General features: G+C 39.4%; 1 long non-coding RNA gene across 1 annotated transcript in view; it reads right to left on the reverse strand.

Moving 5' to 3' along the window:
* The window catches only part of LOC140713255 (uncharacterized), a 105,145-nt gene extending 100,964 nt beyond the window's left edge, over positions 1-4,181 (reverse strand). The window contains exon 1 of the long non-coding RNA XR_012095147.1: positions 4,015-4,181. This is a non-coding gene — a long non-coding RNA (uncharacterized lncRNA). The remainder of the gene's footprint in view (positions 1-4,014) is intronic.
* Between the last annotated feature and the right edge of the window lie 14,519 nt (positions 4,182-18,700).

Below are 18,700 nucleotides of genomic sequence, written 5' to 3' on the forward strand. Positions count from 1 at the left end.
TGGACGGTGCTGAGACCATAACAAGCCCTAAGGCCAAAATAAGCAATTTGGGGATCTCAAGTATGACTGTTCTTGCCTGTAATCCCAGTGGGGAGGCTGACGGGGAGGATTGCTTGAGGCCAGGAGTTTGAAACCAGCCTGGACAACATAGTAAGATCTAATCTCTATAAAATAATAAAAAATTAGCTGGTCATGGTGGCTGGCATGTTACTGTAGTCCCAACTACTGGGAAGGCTGAGCTGAGAGGATGGCTTGAGCCCAGGAGCTCTAGGCTTCAGTGAGCTGTGATAGCACCACTGCACTGTAGCCTGGGTGGCAGAGCGAGATCTCCTGTCAAAAAAAAAAAAGAGAGGAATACTTTCTGGGAGACTCAGGTGACCACATATTTATCTTGTTAGTAAATATTACTACTTCTAGTAAGATAATTTCCCCTTGTTTCTAACATAAACCTTCAACTTCAACAATTCCCTTTTCTTTATTCAAGTTGAATCAGTAACAGAGTGTCCAGCACCTTGCTGATTAGGCCTTTGTATGAATGAAGACATTTTAGCCACACAGTTTTTCTTAAGTGATTCTGATTTCTGTAGCCATCCTACTCCTTTATTTTCCAGCCTTTTGGTCATTCCTTCTCTTCATCTCCCCAAATCTTGACAAATTCTCTTCCTATTTCCTAGGCTCTAAAACTAAAAGTTAGATAGAAGACACTGTTTGAACTGGGATTAAAGATTCGCAGAGGACATTTATGCAGCATAATTTTCTTACTATATTTGGTATGGACATCTTCTAAACAATATTCTGGACGGGAAGTTCGCAGCCCTTCACTGTTGCCCAGTTCTGTAATTCACTTGATCACTTTGTCTTCATGGAGTCCTTGTGTCATTTTAAAGGCTTTATGTTAATAACTTAAGCTGCACTTACTATATTTTATATCATATAAACAGTCTGTAAAGAGCCTTTAAAAGGCAAATTGATTTTTTTGGTTAATCACAACAAGCAAAAGGACAGTTCACCTTCACCTCCTAAAGGTTGTTATATTTCATTTGCCAAGCAATCTGGAATAAGAATTATGCAACAGAATTCTACTAGAACACTCTCAACTGTCAATATCATGTACAGATCATGTCTACCAGTGGCATTACTGAAGGTGAATAGTGAATACTGTCTTTACAGGAATCCTACATGAGACCGTGATTTACTTTGCTCTCCTATTACCTGTAGACTATTTAGAGCTTCTCAGAAGAAATGTGATGGATATTGTCTTTGTCTGCCCAGGTTGCCATAGTAAAATACCATATACTGGGTGTTTTAAGTTACAGAAATTTATTTCTTACAGTTCTGGAGTCTTAGAAGGCCCAGTCAAGGGGCTAGACAGTTCTGTTTCTGCTGAGGCCCTCTTCCTGGTGTGTAGCTGGCACCTTCTTTCTGTGTCCTTGCTTGGCAGAAGAGAGCATGATCTGGTGTCTCTTCCTTTTTCATAAGGGCATGAGCCCTATTGGAGTAGGACCCCGCCTTCATGACCTCTTTTAACCTTTATCATCTACTCACATGTTCTATCTCCGAATATTGCGGGTGAGGCCTTCAACAGGTGAATTTGGGGGAACACAAAACTTCAGTCCATAGCATTCTGCCCCTGACCTCTCAAATTTTAAATTCTTCTTCCATGCAAAATACATTCATTTTGTTCCAACAATTCCAACCCTAAAAGTCTAAATTCATTCCACTATCAACTCTAAAGCTTAAAGTTCAAAGTCTCTCCTAAACATCTAAATCAGATATAGATGTGACTCATGGTATAATTCATTCTGAGGCAGAATTCCCCTGCAGCTGTGAACCTGGGAAACCAAATGAGTTATGGGCTTCCAAAGCACAATGGTGAGAATAGACATTCCCATTCTCAAAGAGAAAAATTGAAAGAAAGAATGTAGTGATGTCTTCAAGAAGATACAAAACCAAGGAGGGCAAATCCATTAGACCTTAAGGTCTGAGAATAATCCTCTTTGTCCTGATGTCTGTGATAGTTAATACTGAGTGTCAACTTGATTGGATTGAAGGATACAAAGTATTGATCCTGGGTGTGTCTATGAGAGTGTTGCCAAAGGAGATTAACATTTGAGTCAGTGGACTGGGAAAGGCCGACCCACTCTTAATCTGGGTGGGTACAATCTAATCAGCTGCCAGCATGACTAGACTATAAGCAGCCAGAAAAATGTGAAAGGAGAGACTGGCCTAGCCTCCCAGCCTACATCTTTCTCCCATGTTGGATGCTTCCTGCCTTTGAACATCGGACTCCAAGTTATTCAGTTTTGGAACTTGGACTGGCTCTCCTCTCTCCTCAGCCTGCAGATGGCCTAAGGTGGGACCTTGTGATAGTGTGAATTAATACATAACAAATTCCCCGTATAAATATATATATATATTTCCACTAGTTTTGTTCCTCTAAAGAACCCTGACTAATACAATGTCCCAACTTTCAGGCTTCCTGGGATGGTAGTGTCATTCCACAGTTCTGCAGAGCTACTCTGTCCCTCCAGCTATCTGGAAGGGACGTGCCCCCACAACTGTCTGAGAGGACCAAACCCCTGAGGCTCTCTGTGAGGGCCACATAGCTCTATGCTAGATCCCGTTTCTCTGAAACCAAGGAGAAAACAGTCTTACCCCCTGGGCCTGTGGCAAGAGTGGCAGTCATGCCTATCTCTGAATTCACTTCAGGGCCATTCTTCCCTTTTCTTGAAGAACAGTGCATCTTCACAGCCAAATACCTCTATGGTCCTGCCCTGTGGAATCCAAGAAGCCTGCCAACCTTCCTTTATTTTGTCCCATCTCCATCCCCTTTTGTTCAAACTGGCAGAGTTTCTGCTCATATACGCCATAAACTATCAAGTGATAATTCAGCCACACCTTTGGTGTTCTCTTTAGAACATGCTTTATCTTTTTTTGCAATATGGATAGACTGAGGATTTTCTCAATATTTAATTTCCAATATTTTTTGGGATTTTTGTGAGTTGGTTGGTTTGGGGTTTTATTGTTTGCTTAACAATTCCTTCTTCAATTTATCTCTCTCTTCTTGTATTTACTATAGGCAGTCAGGTGGTACCAAGCCACTCCTTCAACACTTTGCTTAGAAATCTCTTCAGTTATGTAACCAAATTCCTTGCCCCCAAGTTTTACCTTCTGCAACAAGTAAGGAGGCATAGTTCAGGCAAATTTGTTACTTTATAACAAGGATAACCTTTCCTTGAGTTTCCTATAACATGTTCCTCATTCCTATCTGAAACCTCACGAGAATGGCCTCTAATGTACATATTTCTACCAACATTCTGTTCATGATTATATCCCAGCCCAAGGAAGTTGGGTGAGACAAGTTTTACCCTTACTCCTGGGAATGTCAGCCTTTTGTCCTGTACAGGCCCACAACTCACTGAATGAGACCCACTCACAATATGGAGGACAATAAGCTTTACTCAGTCTGCTGATTCAAATGTTGGTTTCATCCACAAACACCTTCACAGACACATCCAATATTATGCCTGAATAAATATCAGGGCACCCCATGGCCGTGACAAGTTGGTACATAAAATTGACCATCATAGATACCCTTCTATTTTAGTTCCAAAATTTGTCTGGATTTATTGAAAGGATATGCTTTTTATTGTTTGTTTAATTGATTCAACCAACAAAAATTCATAAGTTACTATTATGTGCAGAGCTATACACTGTCCTATATTCTGTACAAAATTCTGACTGCTCAGAGAAAGACTTTTTTCATTTACCACTTAAGCAGAGGAGGGAATAATTACTTTCTTTCCCTTTAAGAGACAAAAGATATTTGGGAAAATGCTGGTTAGTAGAATACCTGTTCTCAGTATGGTTTTCCAACACTTTAGACTTACAAATAAGTGACCTGTTACAGATATTGATATTGGCAATATCAGCAGATCTGAGACCCAGACCAAGATAACTATATTGGAAACCTACAGTGAAAATCATACATAAAAAGAAAAAATATTCACTTACTTGCAACTGTAGACATGTGCTGATGAGAAGAGAGTGAGAACTGAAATCATTGGTCATTCCAAATGGCCTGAGGGCCCAGTCTCAACCCTAACCCTGCCAGAGAAGGGCAGGTTTCTAGGGACTGTTTGATTTGTGGCCTGTGACTCAGCGGGACTTCAGCAGTACTTGTGTCTCGTAAGAGAATGATTTGCTGCAAGCCTCATTTAAAGGGTCACTAGAAAGCTATGATTTTTTGACCTCTGCCTGTTTCTGCTCAATGCATGTAGAAACAAACAAACAAAACATTTTGATCAAACTAGCTCCCTTCAAAAAAAAAGGTAAGATAGTAGTGGCAGTACAGGTAACAAAGTCACTTCTTGATGATATCTAGATGTGGACAAAAGAAAACAGCAATAAAGAGCCCTAGTATCTCATGATGGTGAGATCATTGTGGCAACACACTGACTCTTCAGGGGATGTGCCTGTGTCTAAGATACTTTCTCAGTGCATATTTAGGATCCCATTCTGCAGTACAAGCACTAAGCTATTCCCCATTTTAGTGGTATCTATAAAAGATAATAAAAATCACTGGATATTTACAAAAACCTTATCTATGGAAAGAAAAGAACAAAGTTTCCAACAAATACATCAGAGTTTTGTGAAAGAAAATCAATTCAGCCAGATGCAGTGGCTCGTGCTTGTAATCCCAACACTTTGGGAGGCTGAGGCAGGAGGATCACTTGAGCCCAGGAGTTCAAGACCAGCCTGGGCATAGCAAGACCCTGTCTCTACAAAAAATAAAATAAAACAGTCAGGCATGGTTGTACATGCCTTATTCCCAGCCTCTGACTCAGCGAAGCATCAGCAGTGATGCCTTCTATTCAGAGACTGAGGCAGGGGATTCACTTGAGCCTGAGAGGTTGAGGCCTCAGTGAGCCATGATCATGCCATTGCACTTCAGCCTGGGCAATAGAGTTCTTTTCTTTCTTCAAAAAAAAGGAAAGAAAGAGGGAGAGAGAGAGAGAGAAAGAAAGAAAGAGAGAGAGACAGAGAGAAAGAAAAGAAAGAAAGAAAGAAAGAAAGAAAGAAAGAAAGAAAGAAAGAAAGAAAGAAAGAAAGAAAGAGAGAAAGAGAGAGAAAGAGAGAGGAGGGAGGGAGGGAGGGAGGGAGGGAGGAAGGAAGGAAGGAAGGAAGGAAGGAAGGAAGGAAGGAAGGAAGGAAATAAATAAATTCATAAGTAAAGGGGGAACTCAGTAAATAGAATCTCAACATCCAAAAGTCCTTCAAAAGGGCTTATTCAAAACTCTGTCATGGAAATTGCCTTCCAATGTGACTATCCTTACAGTCTCTGGTGACTAGAGAAAAAGATTAATTTATCAACAACAGAGAAATGTCTTATGTAAGGATAAATGGACACTTAAATGGATGAAGTATTTTACACCATGGAAGATCAGTATTCTAACTAATTTCATGTAATAATTAAATGTCATGGAGGAGTCAGGAGGGCAATGTACAAGTTTAAAGACGGAATTAAACTCTTTGGAGTAGTGAAAACACCACATTAATGAGGAGTACAGGAGATTTAACTTGGTCTAATGAATGGAGAAAAATTGCAGATAAATTTCTTTGTAGGTAAGCACAAAGTACTGCAATTATAGATATAAACATATGGACACAGAGCTATAATTTATAACCCAGAGAATGGTTTTGGAAAGTTACAAAGGGTATTGTAAAGACGTGATGCTTAAAGTTATTTTAGCAATAGATAATGAATAAATAAGTGAAGACCCTAAAGACATTGACCAGTTAAGACACTGTTTATAAAGCCCAGAAAAATACTGAATATCATCAAAGCCCTCAAACCCCAAGCACACCTTTTAACATTTATTACATTACCATGGGTTCAATATTAATACAGAATGGGATCTTACATTAATATGTCATATGGAAAGATAAGTAATCAGACCAAGCCTGTCATTAAAAGCATCTAAAATTTCCTGAAAGCGTATTTTAAGATATTTCTAAAAGCACTGAAAAGCTAGCAAGATAGCATTAATAAACCAACGCAGAAACCCAAAGAGCCAAACAGAACACCAAGACCACTTTTGCCCTGAGGATTTCAAGCTAAGAATTTAAAGTTTTAGAGAGAGACAATATAAGAAAAAAGTAACCAGCTAACTTGATGCTAGACCAGATTGCCTAGGTTTAAATAGTAACTTACCACTTGACTTTGGGCCAGTGATTTAACCTCTTTTTACCCTAAGTGTTTCAATTATAGAATGGGTTAATGATAGTGCCTGTTAGGATTGACATGAAGATTAAGTAAATTAAAGCACATAGAGCAGTATCTGACAAATAGGGAGCTATACATAAGTGCAAACAAATTTTAAAGTATGTAAGAAAAAATAAAATATGGGAAAGAGGGAAATGTGATTGGGGAAGGCAGACGGAGCTTTCTGGGTGCTTGTAATGTTGTTCTTGACCATATTGGAGATTATGCAGAGGTTCACTTTAGTATTATTGTTGAATGGTATAGCTCTATGTTATTCATTTTTCTGTATGTGGTTGCATCGTTGTTTATTTGTTTGTTTGTTTTGAGACGGTCCGCTCACTGCAAGTTCTGCCTGCCAGGTTCACACCATTCTCCTGCCTCAGCCTCCGGAGTAGCTGGAACTACAGGCGCCCGCCACCGCGCCCGGCTAATTTTTTGTACTTTTAGTAGAGATGGGGTTTCACCGTGTTAACCAGGATGGTCCCGATCTCCTGACCTCATGATCCATCCCCCTCGGCCTCCCAGAGTGCTGGGATTACAGGCGGGAGCCACCGCGCCCGGTCGCTGTCTCTTATTTTTAAAAGGGGGTAAACCCTGTGGGAGTGGTTCTCAAATATTTTGCCCTCAGGTCCCTTTAAAGTCTTCAAAACTGTTGATCATTACAAAAAACTTTTGTTTACAAGTTATATTTATCAATGTTATGATTTTAAAAATGAAAACTAAGAAGTTTTAAATACTTAGTTATTAATGAATTTTAAAATCACAACAAAAACTACATGGTAACATAAATTACATATTTTTTTAAAATACTATATTTTTGGAAATCAAAAACAATTAATGAGAAAAGTGACATTTAAAAAGATTTTTGCAAATTGCTTTAATATCTGGCTTAATAAAATCCAGCTAAATTCTCATATCTTCTGCTCTCAGTTTGTTGACATTTATTGCTTTGGTTAAAGTACATGAAGAAAATCCAGCCTTATACAGAGATGCCTTTGGAAACAAGGAGAACATTTAAATTGGCTTTTTATACAATATCAAAAGTAGAGAAGTGGTAATTTCTTAAATGTTGCTTGCAATGTAGAATCAAATTATATCAATAAAATTTTATATATCTATGCTTCTAACTTTCACTTTGAATGTATCTTTTATTTATTCATAAACTCCTATTTGTTCCCCGAGTTAGGCAGATCTCCCAAATGTCAACACACTTTACTAGGCAACATCATAAATGGCATTTATTAATATCACCACCAATCTTATCGGAAACTTTTTAAGTACTAGGAAACTGTCATATTAAGAATGGAAGATTACATTTTCCAAAGTTTCAATTTTCTCTTGAAAGCTTTAATTTTATCATTAGCAACAAAGAGTGATGATTGTTTTCCTGAACTGACAGTCTGATATCATTAATTTTCAAGAAAATGTCTGCCCTTTACCCAAACATGAATAACTTGTATCTCATCTGTTAGTAATTCTTTAAAACAAAACAAAACCCTGATATTCTTGGGAAAAGTGACTAATTCAGCTTGCAACTGAAACAATCTCACATTGCTTCCAATAGCCATCATACTTTGGTGTGCAACAGAAATGGCCTATGTATATTTCCCAGTTTATCATAACTAACGAAAACCTAAAAAGATATGTATTCAAGTATCAAAATTTTAAATGGTAACGTGTTTACTGTTTCAACAAGGACATTCTTAAGTGAAATTGGCTTACACTTTTTTTCTTTTTACTGTAAATGTGTGGTTTGGGTAATAAGAAAGACAACTTGGCCTTTCATCCACTGGTCTTTAGTTCCAGTAAGAGATAAGACACACGCTTGAAATGTCCAGGTCAACATGAAAAGTCTTATCTTCATGTTGTTGAGGGACATGCAAACACCAGGAGATCACTAAACTCTATCATGTCATTATGCCACCTAACTACTCCTGTGCATCTTTCTGATCAAACACATTTATAAACATTCATCTTGAAAGGTATGTTTCGTGCCTATATCAAAGCAAGAAAACATTGGTCCAATTTAAACTTAGAAATAATACCTCTCCTACAATATTTTAGGCATTAATTCAGGCAATTCTACCTACATATCTGAACTGTCTTGGATCAAAAATGCCATTAATTTATTTATTCCAGTTTTCTGAATACTTCACTAGATCACCAAAAACATGCTATGAAAAAGCAAAAGTTCAAATAACAAAAATCTAGCATGAGGGGTCTTCAAAAAAATCCATGGAGAATGTATATTGTAAAAAAAAAAAAATACATGGATTTCAAGTTATTTGCACCAAAATAAACTTGTACTAATTTGTTAGAGTGTGCAAAAAGAATCTAGTTGGAAGCACTGATAAAGAAAAGTTTGAAAAGAACCTCTATCAGAACAACACAAATTCTGCTAAAATTGAAGCAAACACAAACATCAAATTCATGATGAAACTTGGGTGACAGAATGGTAAAATAACTGATTATTTGCAAAAAGTTATGGGGAAAATGCCCCAAAGAAACCAGCAGTTTACAAATGTGTAACTTATTTTAAGAAGGGACAAGGTGACATTGAAGATGAAGCCCACAGTGGCAGATCATCCACACTAATTTACAAGAAAAAAATTAACCTTTTTCATGCCCTAATTGAATAGGATCAACAATAACTGCAGAAACCATAGCCAACACCATAAACATCTCAATTTTTTCAGCTTTCACAATTCTGACAGAAAAATTAAAGTTGAGCAAGCTTTCCATTTGATGGGTGCCAAGACTGTTGCAGACAGATCAGCTGCAGACAAGAGCATAGATTTAAATAGAAATTGCAAACAAGTGGAATCAAGATTCTAAAGCATGTCTTCAAAGAATTGTAACAGGATATGAGACCTTCCTTTACCAGTATGATCCTGAAGACAAAGCACAATCAAAGTAGTGGCTACTAAGAGGTGGAAGTGGTCTAGTCACAGCAAAAATGGAGGGTCAAGAGCAAAGGTCATAGCAATGGTTTTCGGGGATGCAAAAGGCATTTTGCTTGTTGACTTTCTGGAGTGTCAAAGAATGATAACATCTGCTTATCATGACAGTGCTTTGAGAAAGTTATCCAAAGCTTTAGCAGAAATATGCCCAGAAAATCTTCACTGGAATGTCCTTCTCTACCATAACAATGTTATTACGCTATTACTCATTTTTCTCATCAAACTAGGGACATTTTGCAAGAGTTTTTATAGTAAATCATCAGGCATCCATCTTGCAGTCCTGATTTGGCTCCTTCTGCCTTGTTTTTGTTTCCTAAACTTATAAAATTTTAAAGGGCATTCATTTTTCTTCAGTTAATAATTTAAAAAAGACTGCATTGACATGAGTAAATTCCCAGGACCCTCAGTTCTGTAGGGGATGGACTAAATGGCTGGTATCATTGTTTACAAAAGTGTTTTAAATCTGATGGAGCTAATAAAGTTTATAAGGTTGTGTTTTTATGAGAAATAAAGTTTATGTTTTTTATTTTTTTAATTTCATTTTCCATGAAATTTTTGAAGTCCCCTCACACACTTCTTAATTCAGAGATTTGAGTTCAACAAATCTAATCTACAAAGAATTTGAAACCACACACACACACACATGCACACACACACACTTCTGACAGGTCTTTGTGAAAATGAAAGCAAAGGCTTTACCCTCAGGAGGATTAGATAACGTGTGAATGAGTATGAGGCCAAACATAAAACCTGGAGCATCTACCGGCAGTGATGAGGATGTGAGACATCAGCAGGTGCTGATGTCAGGGTAGGAGGAAGAGAAGCAGAGGCGGGATTACTTGATGATAGCATTGTTATCCTACTCTATTCAGGTGGTATAGAGTGCACTTTATATAAAGTTCACTGTGGGAAGAAAAAAATCTAGAAAAATTATTTTTAACCAGTTGCTACAGTTAAATGCAGTGTAAAACCAGAAATAAACCAAAGAATCTTAAGTAAGATCATAAGCTTTCGTGACTGTATCAGTTTTCTATTACTTTATAACAAATGACACTTAGAGGCTTAAAACAACACCCATCCATGTATTAGTTCACAGTTTGGTAAGTCACAAGTCCCAGCACCGTGTAACCAGATTATCTGCTCAGGGTCTTATGAGACTGAAATCAAGTTGTCAGCCAGGCTGCATTTTTTTCTGGAAGCTCTGAAGAAGAATCTGCTTCCACACTCATGCAGGTTGCTGGCCAAATTCAGTTCCCTGCAGTTGTAAGATGGAGGTCCCTATTGTCCTGCAGGATGTCAACCAGAGCCACTCAGATCTTAGAGGCCACCCACATTCCTTGCCACGTGACCAGTAGTGAAGAAAACTATCTGTGCAGAGAGGGCTGCTTGGAATTTCATCTCTTGGGCAAGGTTTATGTTCATGTTTTATCTCATTTAATCACATTTAGACATGATTAAAGAGTGGTTTTGTTTTTGTTTTGGTGCATCATGCTCACAAAGTGACCTCATTTGATGTTGATGTCCCATGAAATCATTTGTGTTCAATGACAACACATCAAAGCCTAGCTGATAGCACCAGGCTGGCCCCTTGATGTCTGCAGCATAAGGGGCCATTGGACTACCAGAGTGGTGCTAAAGTGCTGAATTTGGAGGAATCTCACTCCGTAACACTTAGGACAAGTTTGGGGCTCGAGGATATTGACGATCTGCTGCAGATCCTTGGGCATGAGTCCTGTGTGTGGGCTTTTGCATGAGCTCTTGCCCTACTGTGGCCACCTCCCATTCTGCAGGACCAGAGAGTAGAATGTAGCATGTGCAATATCCTGTGGGTCCTCATTACTGGTGCCCAGCATGGTCACTTCACATCTTCCATAAGCTCCATGTGACTTATCAGGCAGTCCTTCACTGGGGGTAGCTGTACTTACCTCAGGGCTCTCAAGTCCTTTGTTCTGTGACATGAATTCACCCTTCAAATAGGTATCCTCCTTGCTCCCAGTTAATGTGTTGATATCATTGCTCACCATAAGCCATGCTAACAGGCATTGCTTAAGTGGGTGGACTACTCTACCATGGCCCCTCCCCTATTCTCCCCTGATGGAAATTTGTGGAAGCCAGGGATATGGTCATTATTGAAAGAGATCATATAATTACAACCTGAAGAATTCTAGAGGTCATGGTTGGAAGATGTGTTCCTCTATGTTTATGCTATAAAATTCCTAATGGTAAATTTAACTTGAGAAGGAAACAAAATACTGTTCATATTTTCCCACATACTCTGGGGGCAACCTTTGCAGTCATCATCAACAAAACAAAATAACAACCTTTGATAGAGTCACTAAAAGCCCATACTCATGGGCTGCTTTTGGTTGGCCTAGCATCCTGAGCAATGATATCATCAGCATCGAACTGATGATGTCAGTGAATTGTAGAAGCAAGAAGATCTATGTTGTTTCTATCAACATTCTGAAGATCCATGGCGTTGTGAGTTGAAAAATTTTTCTCACTGTGGGATATGTGAAATTAGCCAGGGGCAGCATATTTGACAATTAAGAACATGAACAGGTGATTTCTAAATCTGAACAGGAAGAGATGGCTGCCTAGACACCCTAAAGATCTTTCACGTGCTCTGCTGAGAATTTACACAAATATGTAACCACTTCTCTACCCATTATTCTATTATCTTCATTGAATTATTGCTTGAATTGTGTAACACATTCTTAATTCAAAATGTTTATATTGACAGTGTCCTACAAAAAGTGTTTTCCAGGTCGGGAACGGTGGCTCCCATGCCTGTAATCCCAGCACTTTGGGAGGCTGAGATGGGTGGATCACCTGAGGTCAGGAGTTAAAGACCAGCCTGGTCAACATGGTGAAATCCCGTCACTACAAAAATACAAAAATTAACCAGGCATGATGGCGGGTGCCAGTAATCCCAGCTACTCGGATCCTGAAGCAAGAGAATCACTTGAACCCAGAAGGCAGAGGTTGCAGTGAGCCTAGATTGCATCATTGCACTCTCAGCCTGGGTGATAGAGATAGACTTTATCTCCAAAAAAAAAAAAAAAAAAAGTGATTTCAGCATACGCCCTAGGAGATGCCTTGCAGGGAAGGCTTCCTGAAGAAGTCAGGTTTCAGCTACAAAAGCATGATTAGGAGTTAAGTAGACAAAGAGGGGAGTGAAACTTGTTCCAGTCAGAGAACATGTGCAAAAGTCCTCTGGTGGGAAAGACCAGGTGAATGTGAGGGACTAAAACAGTACATTCTAAAGGACAGTCAGTGGATTCTGATAGTAGCCTGGTTCCCCACTCACTGAGGGACTGGTAAAAAGCCTCAGTCAGTATAACATCGTTGTGTGTGTTCCACACAGTTCTCATTCCCCCATGTCTGCCTTATTCTTGCTCCCCATCTCAGCTTCTTGCTTGGGGCCTTGACTGCTCACAGGAAATGGTTTCTAGTCTTTGCTCCTTGGCTGGAAGTAAGAGAGCTACACCTCTCATTCCTTAATTGCAGTCCTTCACAGCTACAGCTTCTTCACAGAATCAGAATTAGTCTTTCTGTCATGGCTATGGGAGAATATTTTTTAATATGTGTGGTGGAAAGAGTGACTCCTTGCTTAGTGAGAGAGGTTGAACAAACCCCTTGTTGTGTATAAGGATATACGTGGTGACATTCCTCTGTAAAAAAGTTAATGCTTCCCCTAGCAACTGATGCTTGGAACATAACTGTTTAGTCACCTTACACCCAGTAATGCAGGGGAGGTATCAGCTTTGCTTCAAAGCTGAAATGAAGATCAAAACTAATATAAAGTATAGGGGGAGGCAGCATCAAGTTGGCCCAGGGTCTGGCATCTTTTCTTTTAGGTTTTGTCCCAACGGATCTGAATTGCTTTTATTCCATGATTTTTCCCCAGGCTTTAATCCCACTGACTTTTTTCTCAGGTGGAAAAAAAAAAAAAAAAAATCCCAAGTGTCTATGCTGTGTGCCCACTAGTAAGATAAAAAAAATCTGTATGAAGAGTGGAATCTTGACATAGACCCAGCCATTCTGAGGAAGGGGACTAGTACCAAGGCTGGAAAAATAATGAGGAGTAATGGGAACTGCAAGGGCATAGGTGTCACACACACACACAGCCACACAGCCTTGTGCGAGTATCTCCTCTGGGAAGCCTCCTTTGATTTACACTCCCCACCACCCCCACCTTAATTCTCAAACTGCCTGCATAAGATTTAATAGAATATGTGCATTTTTTTCCCAACTTAATCTCAGCCAGGTTGAAGCCAATCTCCACCAGACTGAAGGGAGCAGCTGGACCATGGGATGCTAGAGCTTGGAACTAGAAGGAGAGCTTTTCTGAGACATGCTGAGTGTTGACACTTCCGAGTGGATTGCGAGAATGAAGAAACGAAGGAACATCTCGACTCCTTACATACACTGCAAGTCCCTTGAGTGAAAAAATGACTCTCCTTGTCTTGAAAACCTGAAAATGCTTCCTCAAAAATCGGCTCAAGAAATGTTTTTTGATAATGTGATTACGTGCTTTGTGCCAGTTTTGTGAATCACATCTTATAGATAATGGTATTGATATCAATGGTAATGTTTCTGGTAAAGGAGCTTTGGCTCCAAGAAAGGAAAAGAAAATAAGATTCTGCCCCACGTGCAGTCTACTCAGCTATGGCTCAGGAGGGCATTTGGGGTAAAATCCTCTGTTTTTTGGATAAAAGAAGAAACAGGAATTACATATATATGCCTCTGTAAATATGTCCAAGGGTGAGCAACATTTACTTAAAACGAGGAGGGTTTAACGAATGCCTGCTATGTGTCAAAGGATTCTCAAGCACTCGCATATTTAATCCACCAAATTACTCAGGGTAATTTTACACCAACTTTTCATTTGAAACTGAGATCCAGGGATGTTGGTCCTTCCTGAGGTTATTCTGCAAGGAAGGGCTGGGGTTTGCAGCCAGAGTCTCTGTCTCTGTTTCAAAGCTCACTTCACAACTCCATAGTTGCCAAAACTGTGGGATGCAATCGACAGTTCATTCTGATGGAGAGTTGAGTCCAAAAAGTATTTGTTTAAGACAGAAATCCAGATTTCTTCAAAACAGCAATATCCTCTTCAGCCAGTTGTTTGCACAGACATCTTTGCTGCCATCCAGGCAAATCTGAGCACATACCATCCTGGTGCTTCTCCGCCCTAAGCCAGTGCGGTCCTTTTTTGACAAGGAAGGGCAGGACAGCCTGCAGCCGAGACTAGGGGACACAATCCTGAGTTCCTCTGCTCCCGGGCCCCAGAGAAGTCACTCAATCCTAGAGCTGGAGGGACCGCCAGCCTCTGGGAAATGCTGCTCTTTAACCAAACCCGAAAGATCATTGTCTGCCTGTTTCTTGACAGTCAGATAAGGAAACGCTGCCGATTCTCTTGAAGAATCATCCTGGTCAATCAGAAAACTTTTCTCTAAATGGCACCAGCAGCAAAAACAGAAAGGATAATTATTAACCTTAACATAGGGATTCCAGAGGGCAATCTGTTCTTTCATCTCAATTAAGGGGAAATGGCAGAGACAAAAGTCAAGATATGAAAAATGGAAGAGGCACTGCCTGTGGGTGCTTCAGCTTAGCATTTCAATGGTTTTAGAGCTGAATCTCTATTAAGCAAAACTGAGGTCTCTTCTCAGATGGTGGACTACCGTTTCACTAACAGGATGTTGAGTGCTTCTCTCTAATCCCTTGAGTACACGTATGGCAAATATGTCTCATTACACAAGAATAAGACTAATAGAATTGCTTCCAATATTTTTTGGATGGATATTGTGGGAGGCCATTGAGAAACAGAAGCCAGATTTCACACATATTTAATTTTAAACACTATTTAAATAGTATTAAGCTTTTCCAGGCTTCCATATTGGCTTAAAATTCATAATGTCATGATTCAAAGCACTTTTTGTCTAACTCAGTGATTCTAAATACATGCTTATCAAAGGAAATGTATTGTGCATTGACCTTTTTCAATTTTCTTTCTTGGATCTTATTCACAGAAAAATATTTAATAAACAGAACCTTTGCCCAGTAGTCAGTTCTTTCACTGTTAGCTGTGGAATCAAATCTGTCTCTGTGTTCTCCTTGACACACCAATACTAACACCAAACTAGAGCTATTCTGACTGCTTGAAGATTCCTGAATATGAATTGTATTTTCCCTATTTTATAATAAATATTTTGAGGTAAATAGCTGAGGCTTTGGAATCAAACAGAGCCGAACTACTTACACACTCTATGTTCTTGAGCAAATTATTTTTCCTCTCTGAGCCTCAGTTTTCTCATCTGTTAAATACGGATAATAATACATACTTCATAAGATTGTCATTGAATAATTCATTAGCTAATATATGTAATGTAGGTGTCCAATGAAAGGTTTTTATCCCCGTTGTTGTTATTAACTTCCTCTTTTTATTAATTTTTTTCCAACAGAAAATAAATTATCATTCCTACTTATATTTTCAACCATTGAAATTCCACCTGTTATCCAATGTCCTCTCTCAGGAGCCTTCCCCAGTCCTCTCTGCTAGAATTGAATTCTCCATTATCTCTAATCCTATGCCTTGTGTAGCACTTGGCACCTATTACATTGCGCTCTAGTTTCTTTTTGCCCAAATCTCATCATCCTAATTAGAATGATAGCCTCAGGAGGGCAGGAAACAAAATGATTTTTCCTGTAAAATACTTTTTGAATGTCTGTTGAATGACTATCGAAGACTTCCCTATTTTATTTTGCATTATTTGTTGAATAAAAACAAATGATTTTTCATTTTAGTATTTTTTTTAAATTTTAGAATTTAGATATGTTGATTTAGTAAATGTTTCATCCTGAACTTACGACATCATAGTTGAAGTCAGGATGAAAACATATATTGCTGAAGGGTCTTATTCTTTTGCTCTGACAGGGCACTGCAGCTGTTTACCTTTGACTCCCTGTAAGTGGAACTATTCCTCTCAAATCTACGTGGTAACACTTCCAAAACATCCTGCAGCACAGCCATGCAACCTCCAGTCCTGCTCCAGTTTTCTCATGTATAAAACAGGTGGGGGATATAATCAGATGACCTTGAAGAGACTTTCTTTTATTTTATTTTATTTTATTTTATTTTATTTTATTTTATTTTATTTTTTGGAGACAGAGTCCTGCCCTATCTTCCAGGCTGGAGTGCAGTGACACTATCTTGGCTCACTGCATCCTCCGCCTCCTGGGTTCAAGCGATTTTCCTGCCTCAGCCTCCCAACTAGCTGGGATTACAGGTGCCCACCACCACGCCTGGCTAATTTTTGTATTTTTAGTAGAGACAGGGTTTCACTATGTTGGCCAGGCTGGTCTTGAACTTCTGACCTCAGGCGATCCTCCTGCTTAGGCCTCCCAAAGTGCTGGGATTACAGGCATGAGCCACCGTGCTCGGCAAGACTTTCCTTTCCTTAGAGTTTCTGGTTGATCATTTTTTAAATGAGAGCATTCTACTTGGTAATTGTGAGGTTTTCTCTCTGTGGTGTGAGTTTTGTTACCTTTTCTTTCTCAGACCACATACAGTCCCAATAAGAAAAACAAAAAAATAATTTCTTAGGTGTTGCATTCACTATTCAAAAATTTCCCAGCTACCTCTGAACATCCCCCTAGAGTTTCTCAAATATACTCATAAATAAGTTGCTCTCTACTCCCTAAAGATCCCATGACTGCTTTTTTTTCTTTTTTGTTTTTTTTTAATTCCAGATACGTCTTCAGCTGCTCCTATATCTCATAAAGCTGCCTATTCTCCTGGGGCCTCACTGTATTAGGATCAGAGCTTTTACCTTGGTTTTCTCAGCTTTACAATGAACTATACTCCTACATCTCCTGCACTGCTCTTATGCAAAACTGGGGGATGGGGGATTCTGAGTCTTAGGATAAATATATCTTAGACCACAAGGACAACTCCCGTTCTATAATAATACGATAGTTTAGATATACTGTAAGATGTCTGATGATTAATAATAATGTTAATATAAGAGTTTGTCAAAAGTAATCTACTAAAATAAACACAAAAAAATTAGCCTGGTGTGGCGGCAGGTGCCTGCAGTCCCAGCTACTCGGGAGGCTGAGGCTGAGAGAATTGCGTGAATCTGGGAGGTGGAGGTTGCAGCGAGCGGAGATTGCACCACTGCACTTCATCCTGGGTGACAGAGAGAGAGAGTCTGTCTTAAAAAAAAAAAAAAAAAAAAAAAAAGAAGAAGAAGATTTAAATCATTCCAGGGAGGAGCTAACATTGACTGTGATCATTGGAAGGATGACATCAGCTCGGCTAGGCCACCTCAGACACTGTACATGGAGAGGATTTATAAGTACTGATGGAACTTGAGATACAGGAAGGAGGTGCAGAGACACAGATTCTGCTTTTTCTCATGGATTTATGCAAATCATGTGTGAGATGCATATTCTAATCTTTGCAAATGAAGAGTTTGACATGCCCAAGCTCTTTCCCCCAACTACCTACTCCACATTGACAAAAGTTCAGGTGGAAGTCAAAGATTTAAAAATTGAGCTGGGTGAGTGAAGATTGGAGCATTCACGGAAAAGAGCAAAAAAATCACTAAAAAAATTTTTTTGTGTGACAGTCTCACTTTCTTGCCCAGGCTGGAGTGCAGTGGCCAGATCTCGGCTCATTGCAACCTCCACCCCCCAGGTTCAAGTGATTCTCACGCCTCAGCCTCCTGAGTAGCTGGGACTATAGGCATGTGCACAATGCCCAGCTAATTTTTTGTATTTTTAATAAATATGAGGTTTTGTTACGTCGGCGAGCCTGGTCTCAAAATCCTGGCCTCAATCGATCTCCCTGCCTTGGCCTCCCAAAGTACTGGGATTACAGGCAGAGCCACAGAACCCAGCCTAAAAATGCTTTTGCTTTTGTGTGGAATCTCATGTTGGAAAATTCTCCTTTGGATTGCCTCTTTTTTTTTTTTTTCCCCTGGTAATAGGAAGATAGTGCTGTCAGCCACTTGGGGAAAGGTACCTTTTCAACTGCTGAGGGATGAGACCTGTTGAGTGAAATGTCAAAAGGCTGAAAGTGAACAGACTGTCAGCTGTCCCTCTCCTCAGCTTCTACTTTGGGTAACAGGGTCGTCAGAGACAATGCACAGTGCAACTCATTTCCTCCATAGGAAGCTAAATAAAAGTTTAGGCCTAAGCCCCTGTTAGTAATAGAGTGTTAATTCTCCTGGTGAGTCCCATCTTCTTGCCTCCCGAAAGACCTGCAAAGATGGCAGGCAGATGATGGAGGACTCAGAGTTTTAGGATCCCAGCCGTCTATTTCTCTTTCATTAGAAAACCTATTAACACCTATGGGCCTGGCTCTGGACTCAGCACTAGAAAGTTGGGGAAATATCAAGGCAAAAATATTTCTGGGACTTATCTCCTTGGTTACAATTCCCAAAAGACTGGACTCCATTCAGGATCC

Source organism: Chlorocebus sabaeus, chromosome 13 (genome assembly GCF_047675955.1).
Source record: "Chlorocebus sabaeus isolate Y175 chromosome 13, mChlSab1.0.hap1, whole genome shotgun sequence".
Classification (NCBI taxonomy): Eukaryota; Metazoa; Chordata; class Mammalia; order Primates; family Cercopithecidae; genus Chlorocebus; species Chlorocebus sabaeus.